The following is an 8,685-nucleotide window of genomic DNA, read 5'->3' as shown; positions in this document are numbered from 1 at the left end:
TCTTCTTCGTTTTCTTAATTGAAGCGGAGGGAGATGAAGGATTTGTACTTGTTCGGGATGATTTATCCTTCTTTGCAACTGATTTTCTCCTCATCGTTGGACTTGTGGAAGGTATGGTGTTGAGAGGAATAGCATTTATTACCGTTTGTTGTAGTGATGGAACACCTTCATTCTTCGTTGGTGAGGATTTTGCAGAGTCAGACATGGTGAGTGAAATGAGATGAAGTTTGTGATTGAAGAAGATGGAAGTTGAACGTTCTCTGAGAGAGTACAAAGTTGAAGTTGAGTTGATTTGCGTGAAAGAGAGAGGAAGGTGAGAAGTTTGCGTGAAGATAGGTTGGTTTTGAAAAACAAATAATAACTCCCTTAAGTTAGCGCGCACCAAAAGTGGGAGAGAGAAATCAACTGCTGCACGCTCTCCATGCAGTAACTGCTATTGATTTTCAAAAAGGCAAATTCCTAATTTGCCCCTTAATTTTTCAAATTGACTTGCGTCCAAAGCTTTTGTAAAAATGTCTGCTAATTGTTCTTCAGATGCAATGTGCTCAAGTGTAACAATTTTTTCTTCTACAAGCTCTGTTATAAAATGATGGCGTATATCAATGTGTTTAGTCCTACTGTGTTGAATAGGATTTTTAGAAATGTTTATAGCACTCAGATTGTCACAGTAAAGTGTCATGACATCTTGCTCCACACTATACTCCTTCAACATTTGTCTCATCCATAACAATTGAGAGCAGCTACTACCAGCTACTATATACTCTGCCTCAGCTGTGGATAGAGACACACTATTCTGCTTCTTACTAAACCAAGATACTAGATTGCTTCCCAAGAAGAAACATGCACCAGAGGTGCTCTTTCTATCATCAGCACTTCCTGCCCAATCTGCATCACAATAGCCAACTAGTGTAGAATCATTACCATGAGAGTATAAAATTCCATAGCCACATGTTCCATTGACATATTTGAAGATTCTCTTTACTTGAGTCAGATGGCTCATCTTGGGCTCAGATTGATATCTAGCACAAACACCTACTGCAAACATGATATCAGGTCTGCTAGCTGTGAGATATAGCAAGCTACCAATCATACTTCTGTAGAGACTTTGATCCACATCAATCCCTTTCTCATCTTTGGTAAGCTTCAAATGTGTAGGTGCAGGTGTCCTTTTGTGGCTACCACCTTCCATTCCAAATTTCTTCACAATGTTTCTTGCATATTTTTCCTGAGAGATAAATATGGTGTCTTCCATTTGTTTGACCTGAAGACCTAAAAAATAAGTTAGCTCACCTACAAGACTCATTTCAAATTCAGATTGCATTTGATGCACAAAATGTTCCACCATTTGTCGCGACATTCCACCAAATACAATATCATCCACATATATCTGAGCTATCATTAGCTTCCCTTTCTCTTCTCTTACAAACAGGGTTTTATCATTACCACCTTTCTTGTATCCATGGCTGACAAGGAATTCAGTCTTTCATACCATGCTCTAGGGGCTTGTTTCAATCCATAGAGTGCTTTCTTTAGTTTGTAAACATGGTTAGGAAAGCTTGGATCTACAAACCCTTTTGGTTGTTCAACATATACCTCTTCATTTAGATAGCCATTTAGGAATGCACTTTTTACATCCATTTGGTATAGCTTGAATTTTAAGATGCATGCCACAGCCAAGAGTAATCTTATGGACTCCAAGCGAGCAACTGGAGCAAAAGTTTCATCAAAGTCTACTCCTTCTATCTGGGTGTATCCTTGTGCTACAAGTCTGGCTTTATTTCTAGTAATGTCACCATTTTCATCAGTTTTGTTCTTGTACACCCACTTTGTACCAATAACATTTATACCATCTGGTCTAAGTACTAGATCCCATACCTCACTTCTTTTGAACTGAGTTAGTTCATCCTGCATAGCATTGATCCAGTATTCATCAATCAAAGCTTCTTTAACATTCTTTGGTTCAATCTTGGATATGAAACATGAATTGGAGATTGCTTCTTTTGATCTTCTTGTTGCAATTCCTTGATTTGGATTTCCAATGACAAGTTCCAGAGGATGATTCTTCTGTGTTCTAGTAGATGGTCCTTTGTTTAGTCTAGGAGCCTCTGTAGTAGATTCAGACTGTTGATCAGGTTCAGTTTCAGTTTGATCATCATCTGGTGTTGGGACAGGTGTTATGACATCTGTCTCTTCTGCTGGATCTGCACTTGTTGTATCATTATCATCAACAACAACATTAATTGATTCCATCATAGTTCTTGTTCTGGAGTTAAAGACTCTGTATGCTCTGCTGTTGGTTGAGTAACCCAAAAATATCCCCTCATCACTTTTGGGGTCCAATTTTCTCCTAGGTTCTCTATCTGCCAAAATGTAACATTTTGACCCAAACACATGGAAATATTTCATAGTAGGCTTCCTATTCTTCCATAGTTCATACAGTGTCGTAGTAGTACATTTTCTTAATGTTACTCTATTGTGAATGTAACATGCTGTATTCATGGCTTCAGCCCAGAACTTGTAAGGAACATTTTTGGCATGCAACATCACTCTAGCAGATTCTTGTAAGGTTCTGTTCTTTCTTTCAACCACACCATTTTGTTGAGGTGTAATTGGAGAAGAAAATTCATGAGTTATTCCTTCAGCAGCACAAAAATCAGCAAATTTAGAGTTTTCAAACTCCTTACCATGGTCACTTCTGATTCTTACAATACCACAATCTTTCTCTTTTTGAAGTTGTAAGCAAAGATTTTTGAATTCTTCAAAAGTCTCAGATTTTTCCCTAATGAAATTTACCCAAGTATATCTAGAGAAGTCATCAACAACAACAAGAACATATTTCTTACCTCCAAGACTCTCAACTTGTATGGGCCCCATCAGATCCATGTGTAGTAACTCAAGAACTCTAGAGGTGGACAAGTGTTGCAACTTCTGGTGCGACACTTTGGTTTGCTTCCCAATCTGACATTCACCACAGATATTGCCTTCCTGTATATGTAAACTTGGTAGTCCTCTGATAGCTTCTTCAGATATGACTCTCTTCATGCTCTTCAGGTTAAGGTGTCCTAATTTTTGATGCCACAGCTTAACCTCTTCATTTTTAGTTAAGAGACATGTAGATACATTAGCTTCTTCAAGAGGGATCCACAAGTAGCAGTTGTCTTTTGATCTAACACCCCTCATAAGGATGTCTCCTTCATTATTGCTGACCAGACATTAATTTTGTGTAAAGTTGACTTTCATGCCTTGATCACATAGTTGGCTTATACTGATTAGATTGGCAGTTAGTCCTTTTACAAGGAGAACATTTTCAAGTTTTGGTAGACCATGGTCAATCAGTCTTCCAATACCTTTGATTTCCCCCTTTGCTCCATCTCCAAATGTCACAAAACTTGTGGCATAGGATTTTACCTCCTTCAAATTTCATCATTGTTTTAGTAATGGATGGATCAGACTCTTGAGGAATTTCACTTGGATACCCATACAATTTGTAGTAGTAGGGCCTTATGTGCCCCTTTCTTCCACAGTGATGACATCTCCATGAGTGGTACCTGCTTCTGGGTCTAGGTATAAATCTAGGTCTCTGTCATCTTTGCTGATGTGGTGCCACATGTGGTAACACTTGTCTCTGCTGTCTAGGAGCCAAGTGTGCCGACATCCTGTAACACCCAAACCCGTTAATTAATTAACTCTGTCTTTATAAAATCTTTTTCAAAAATACGCAGCGGAAAAATTGAAAATCTGATTATAAAGCGCTGGTTTGAATATCACAAAATACAAAATCCTCCGCATCAACACTGTTGTGAATTCGTCTTAAAATCACACCAATGAATAACTTGATGTGTGGAGCAATAGAACGGCAACCAATAATTAAGCGGAATAAGCAATAATAATAATGATAACCGATAAAAGGTAAAGGAGAAGAAAGAACACAATATTTGTTTACCCAGTTCGGTCCAATAATGACCTAGTCTGGGGGAGAGAGCAGCCCCTCCGTTCCACTATATCAAACGAGTAACTTTACAAAGAGTTCCAATTGAGTTACAAGAATTAATCCTAATTCTACCCAAAAACCCGAATCTCTTCCCGTGGCCAAGAGACTCAATTTGATAAGTGTTTCCCAAGGTGTACCACAAAGATAGTTCTCCCACCCTAGAGTTGTACCAAGAGAAAACCTTTTCCCTCTCTCTCTCAATTTTTCTATGAATAAAGCACTCCCTATTTATAGAAAAATAATATGCCAAAAAATTAGTAACAAATCTGTTTTAAAATAAAACAAATCCAAGTCAAATATCTTCCAAGAAAATATTTTTTTTTTTCCAAAAAATCTTCAAAACATCAAAGATGCAAAAAGATTCAACAAAGATTTTTTTTCACTTCTTGTAACTGAGATTTCAAGGCATATCCAACAATTCTCCACCTTGCCTTTAAATCGATGGTGATCCGATCAACCACCGTGCTGCTCTCTCCATCTTGAACCTCTATTCAAGATCACCGGATCGTACCTCCCTCTTCATCCTCGGAATGCCTTCCGCTCTCATGAAGATCTTGCATCCCACTACCATAGGATTTTAGGTAGCCCCACAAGATTCAACGCACCCTCTTCAGACTCCGAAGAGGTCAACTCCGTACCTCCCTGAAGAAACGCTTGCTCCCAACTATCATCGGAATTTTAGATAGCTCAACAAGCTCCACCATCCCTCTTTAGCCCCCGGATTGTGCCTTTTCCGTCCTCCTGAAGTTTTGCTTGGCTCCAAACCAACCTTGGAATTTTAGGCGGTTCCACAAGCTGCAACATCAAACTCTCCTTGTATCCAACTACCTCCAGCAGTCTCACAAGTTACCAAGTCTGATCACCTGTTGCTTTCAATTGCCTCCCTGAAGATCCTCTTAAGGTCTTGCACTTCTTCAGCCACAATTGAAACATAACCCACAAGGTCTCCATGGTCATCCCCTTTGGTTCAACAATACCACTCTCCTCCCTATCTCCGATTAGATAGCCAAGAGCTAATGTTGACTGTCTACCACTATTGGAAGACTCCACCTCAAACCGAGTTTCCACCAAAGTATACTCACCATGATCTCCACCTTGTATCACGCAAGACCTCTTAAACTCCTCTGAAACATACTTCAAGTTATTGTTAGTCTCCAACAATTCCAGTTCAGTTCAACACCTAGTAAACCTTGTTCACTAGTCCAACTAAACTCATGTCACTAACAGGTCCACCCGAAGTCCCATAACTCAACCACATTATGAGAATCACCGCTAGTTATAGATGCATGACCAACTATCTTTGCATCTAAGTTTAGGAACATACCTCACATCGTGTAAAGAAACTAATGATTGCCAAACTTCGTAAGACAAACTGAACTCATACCTTGAACCTTCAAGCTATACGTTTTCAAGATGAACGACTCCACCTTCAACTAGTTCTAGAGTCTCAAAGTATTCCTTCTTTGACCACATGTGATAGGAGTATCCAACGTCCATGACTCAACACTCCACCGGTTCCCAACTTCCACTAGCATCTCCGCATCCTCATAATAAAGTTGTTGTTTCAGAAGTAACCCGAGTATTATTACCACCGCCTCTCGAGGCCGACCGTCTTCTTCACCATCTCCATTAACTTTTTATCTTCGAGGCACCGGATAACAACACTCCATGTTTTACCCATCATCCCGAACATTAAAATTGCTTCCATCTTCACTTTCCACAATTCCAAATTGTTTTCGGAAAGTCCCTCGATATCCGACTTATAACCCATGGTGCTCACTTCAAATTGTTCCAATTGCCCCACGGTGGGCGCCAATTGTTGTGAATTCGTCTTAAAATCACACCAATGAATAACTTGATGTGTGGAGCAATAGAACGGCAACCAATAATTAAGCGGAATAAGCAATAATAATAATGATAACCGATAAAAGGTAAAGGAGAAGAAAGAACACAATATTTGTTTACCCAGTTCGGTCCAATAATGACCTAGTCTGGGGGAGAGAGCAGCCCCTCCGTTCCACTATATCAAACGAGTAACTTTACAAAGAGTTCCAATTGAGTTACAAGAATTAATCCTAATTCTACCCAAAAACCCGAATCTCTTCCCGTGGCCAAGAGACTCAATTTGATAAGTGTTTCCCAAGGGGTACCACAAAGATAGTTCTCCCACCCTAGAGTTGTACCAAGAGAAAACCTTTTCCCTCTCTCTCTCAATTTTTCTATGAATAAAGCACTCCCTATTTATAGAAAAATAATATGCCAAAAATTAGTAACAAATCTGTTTTAAAATAAAACAAATCCAAGTCAAATATCTTCCAAGAAAATATATTTTTTTTTTCCAAAAAATCTTCAAAACATCAAAGATGCAAAAAGATTCAACAAAGATTTTTTTTGACTTCTTGTAACTGAGATTTCAAGGCATATCCAACAAACACGATGCGTTATAAGTTATACAAAACCAATACTTTTCACCAAGAATAATTCTTATATGAAAACATAAGCAATTACAGAGTAATTTTCTAAAGGAATTTATATATATATATATATGTACAAAACCCCTTTTCTCCCCGTGTCACAATCAGAGCGGAGCTTCACCACGCTACTCGGACAAGCTAACATATAACCTGTCAATCTGGATATCTGAACCCCCAAAGGTCCAGCAATTAACACAAAGCAGAGAGTTAGAAAACATAATCGCATATCATACGAGTATAAGAAAGGCCTTACACTTTCGAACTATCATACATATTCTAACTCATACACATACATCAACAAATACGACTACCAATTAATCATTCATTTTATAGTCATGACGGACTCTACACTTGTTCATTTTATAGTCATGACGGACTCTACACTTGTTCATTTTATAGTCATGACGGACTCTACACTTGTTCATTTTATAGTCATGACGGACTCTACACTTGTACCAAGACACGTTCAACAATTAGCACAAAGCTATTATAAACATCAGACAACACCTTAGTCAATCATATGACATTTATCACTTATCAATTAATATGCACATTTACCCTAATGCATCTAATGCCAATTAATTCACTGTCATGCCATCCCTAGACATGACTAAATGCATGTGGTACCAAGGTGTCTCACCAACGGTGGACCAATAACAGTTTTATATCTTGCTGGATATGTCGGAACTTACCGAACCATCTTATCTCCCTTGGATAAGCCAACACAGTTTTATATCCTGTTGGATAGCAGCTCTGGACTCATGGATTCATCTAATCCGATCCTCGGCTTCATTATGGACACATAATCCATTTTCGTTATTGGAACCCAAGTTTCCAATGTTCACATACAATCATGAATGCATGTATGCATACACATATCAACCATATGATATTCTCTAGCTCGAAGCTACTCTTTTATGAATGCGGGAACACAATCCTAACACATTCACTTAACATTACAAATTAATGCCAAAACATAACATTGCTCACTTAAGCTACTACTTATTGCATACACGTTTATCAATCATATAATGATTAACAATAAGCATTAATAGTATCAACATGTATCAACAATCATGTAAGAATACCCTTAAACCATGTTACAAGTGCCTAATTGCACTTAAAACAATTATCAAAAAGTTGCTGTCACAGTGCTGTTCGCTAAGCGAATCCGTAGCGAACCCGTAGCGAACATGTTCGCTGTAGCGAACAGGTAGCGAACTACATCAAAGGGTTACAGGTACATGGCGAACAGATAGCGAATCCGTAGCGAGCACGTTCGCTGTAGCGAACAGGTAGCGAACTTATTCGCTAAGCGAAGCTCAGTTCGCTGTAGCGAACTACACCAGAAAGAAAATCTGTTCTTGAGCTATCTAAGGCGGTTTAACATTGATTCAGCTCAAAAATTCATCCAAACATGTTATAAATTCATATAAACAGTCATTTCAAACATATATGGTATCAAGGAACATTAATCATCCCTTCTAAACATCCAAACACCTCAAATAATCAAAATCATGCCAATTTCTTGGGTTTTAAGTAACTTTCATAAACTTTTTCAACATGATCCTAACACATACATATTTATCATGAAATCAAGCTAGTGATTAACACATACAAAGTGATGATGAAGAACATCACACTCACATATAAAAGCTTATCAAAAGTCTAAAAGAAATTGAGTGGGAGAGTTCGGGAACGGAGACATAGACAATCTCCCCCCTCCTTGTCACTCAAGAATCATGAATTCTAATCTCTTACCTTAGAAATTTGATGAATCCTAAAGCTCCTCATGTTCTAGCTCTCATGAGCTCCTCTCTTTCTCAAGCCCTAGCACCCTCTTGCTTTGCTCTCTTGCTTGCCCTAGCTTAGGGATGATGATCTATGAACCTTCATGGTTCCAACAAGCTTCTAATAATTGAATTTGGCTAAGGAATGAAAAATTGGTGATGGAAGGGAAATGATGAAGAAATGTCACGGCCAAAGAAGAGAGAAGAAGAAGAATGTGTAACACCCTAACCCATACTACCCTTAAAAACGTAATTTTAAAAACTTTTTAACAAGCGTAAAGGCAGAGTGCCACGCGGTAATTAAAACACAAGCATACACACAGAGCATCATGAAATTTAACATGAAAAGCAACAGCGGATTCCAAACAAACCAAGCATGCATATATATACATATATATATACATAAGCCATATTCATCCCTAAGGATGTC

The 8,685-nt window shown here is 38.4% G+C and overlaps 1 long non-coding RNA gene across 1 annotated transcript; it reads right to left on the bottom strand.

Annotated features, from left to right (window-relative positions):
* Positions 1 to 6,555: 6,555 nt before the first annotated feature.
* On the bottom strand, positions 6,556 to 8,465 carry LOC123902262. Its single transcript, XR_006807526.1, has 2 exons — positions 8,227 to 8,465; positions 6,556 to 6,631 (listed from the first exon to the last, which is right to left on the bottom strand). It is a non-coding gene; the product is annotated as an uncharacterized LOC123902262 (long non-coding RNA).
* Positions 8,466 to 8,685: the final 220 nt, after the last annotated feature.

This window comes from Trifolium pratense, linkage group LG1, assembly GCF_020283565.1.
Source record: "Trifolium pratense cultivar HEN17-A07 linkage group LG1, ARS_RC_1.1, whole genome shotgun sequence".
Classification (NCBI taxonomy): Eukaryota; Viridiplantae; Streptophyta; class Magnoliopsida; order Fabales; family Fabaceae; genus Trifolium; species Trifolium pratense.
Note: the sequence above shows the minus strand (reverse complement) of the source record. Positions and strands in the feature narration are given on the sequence as shown.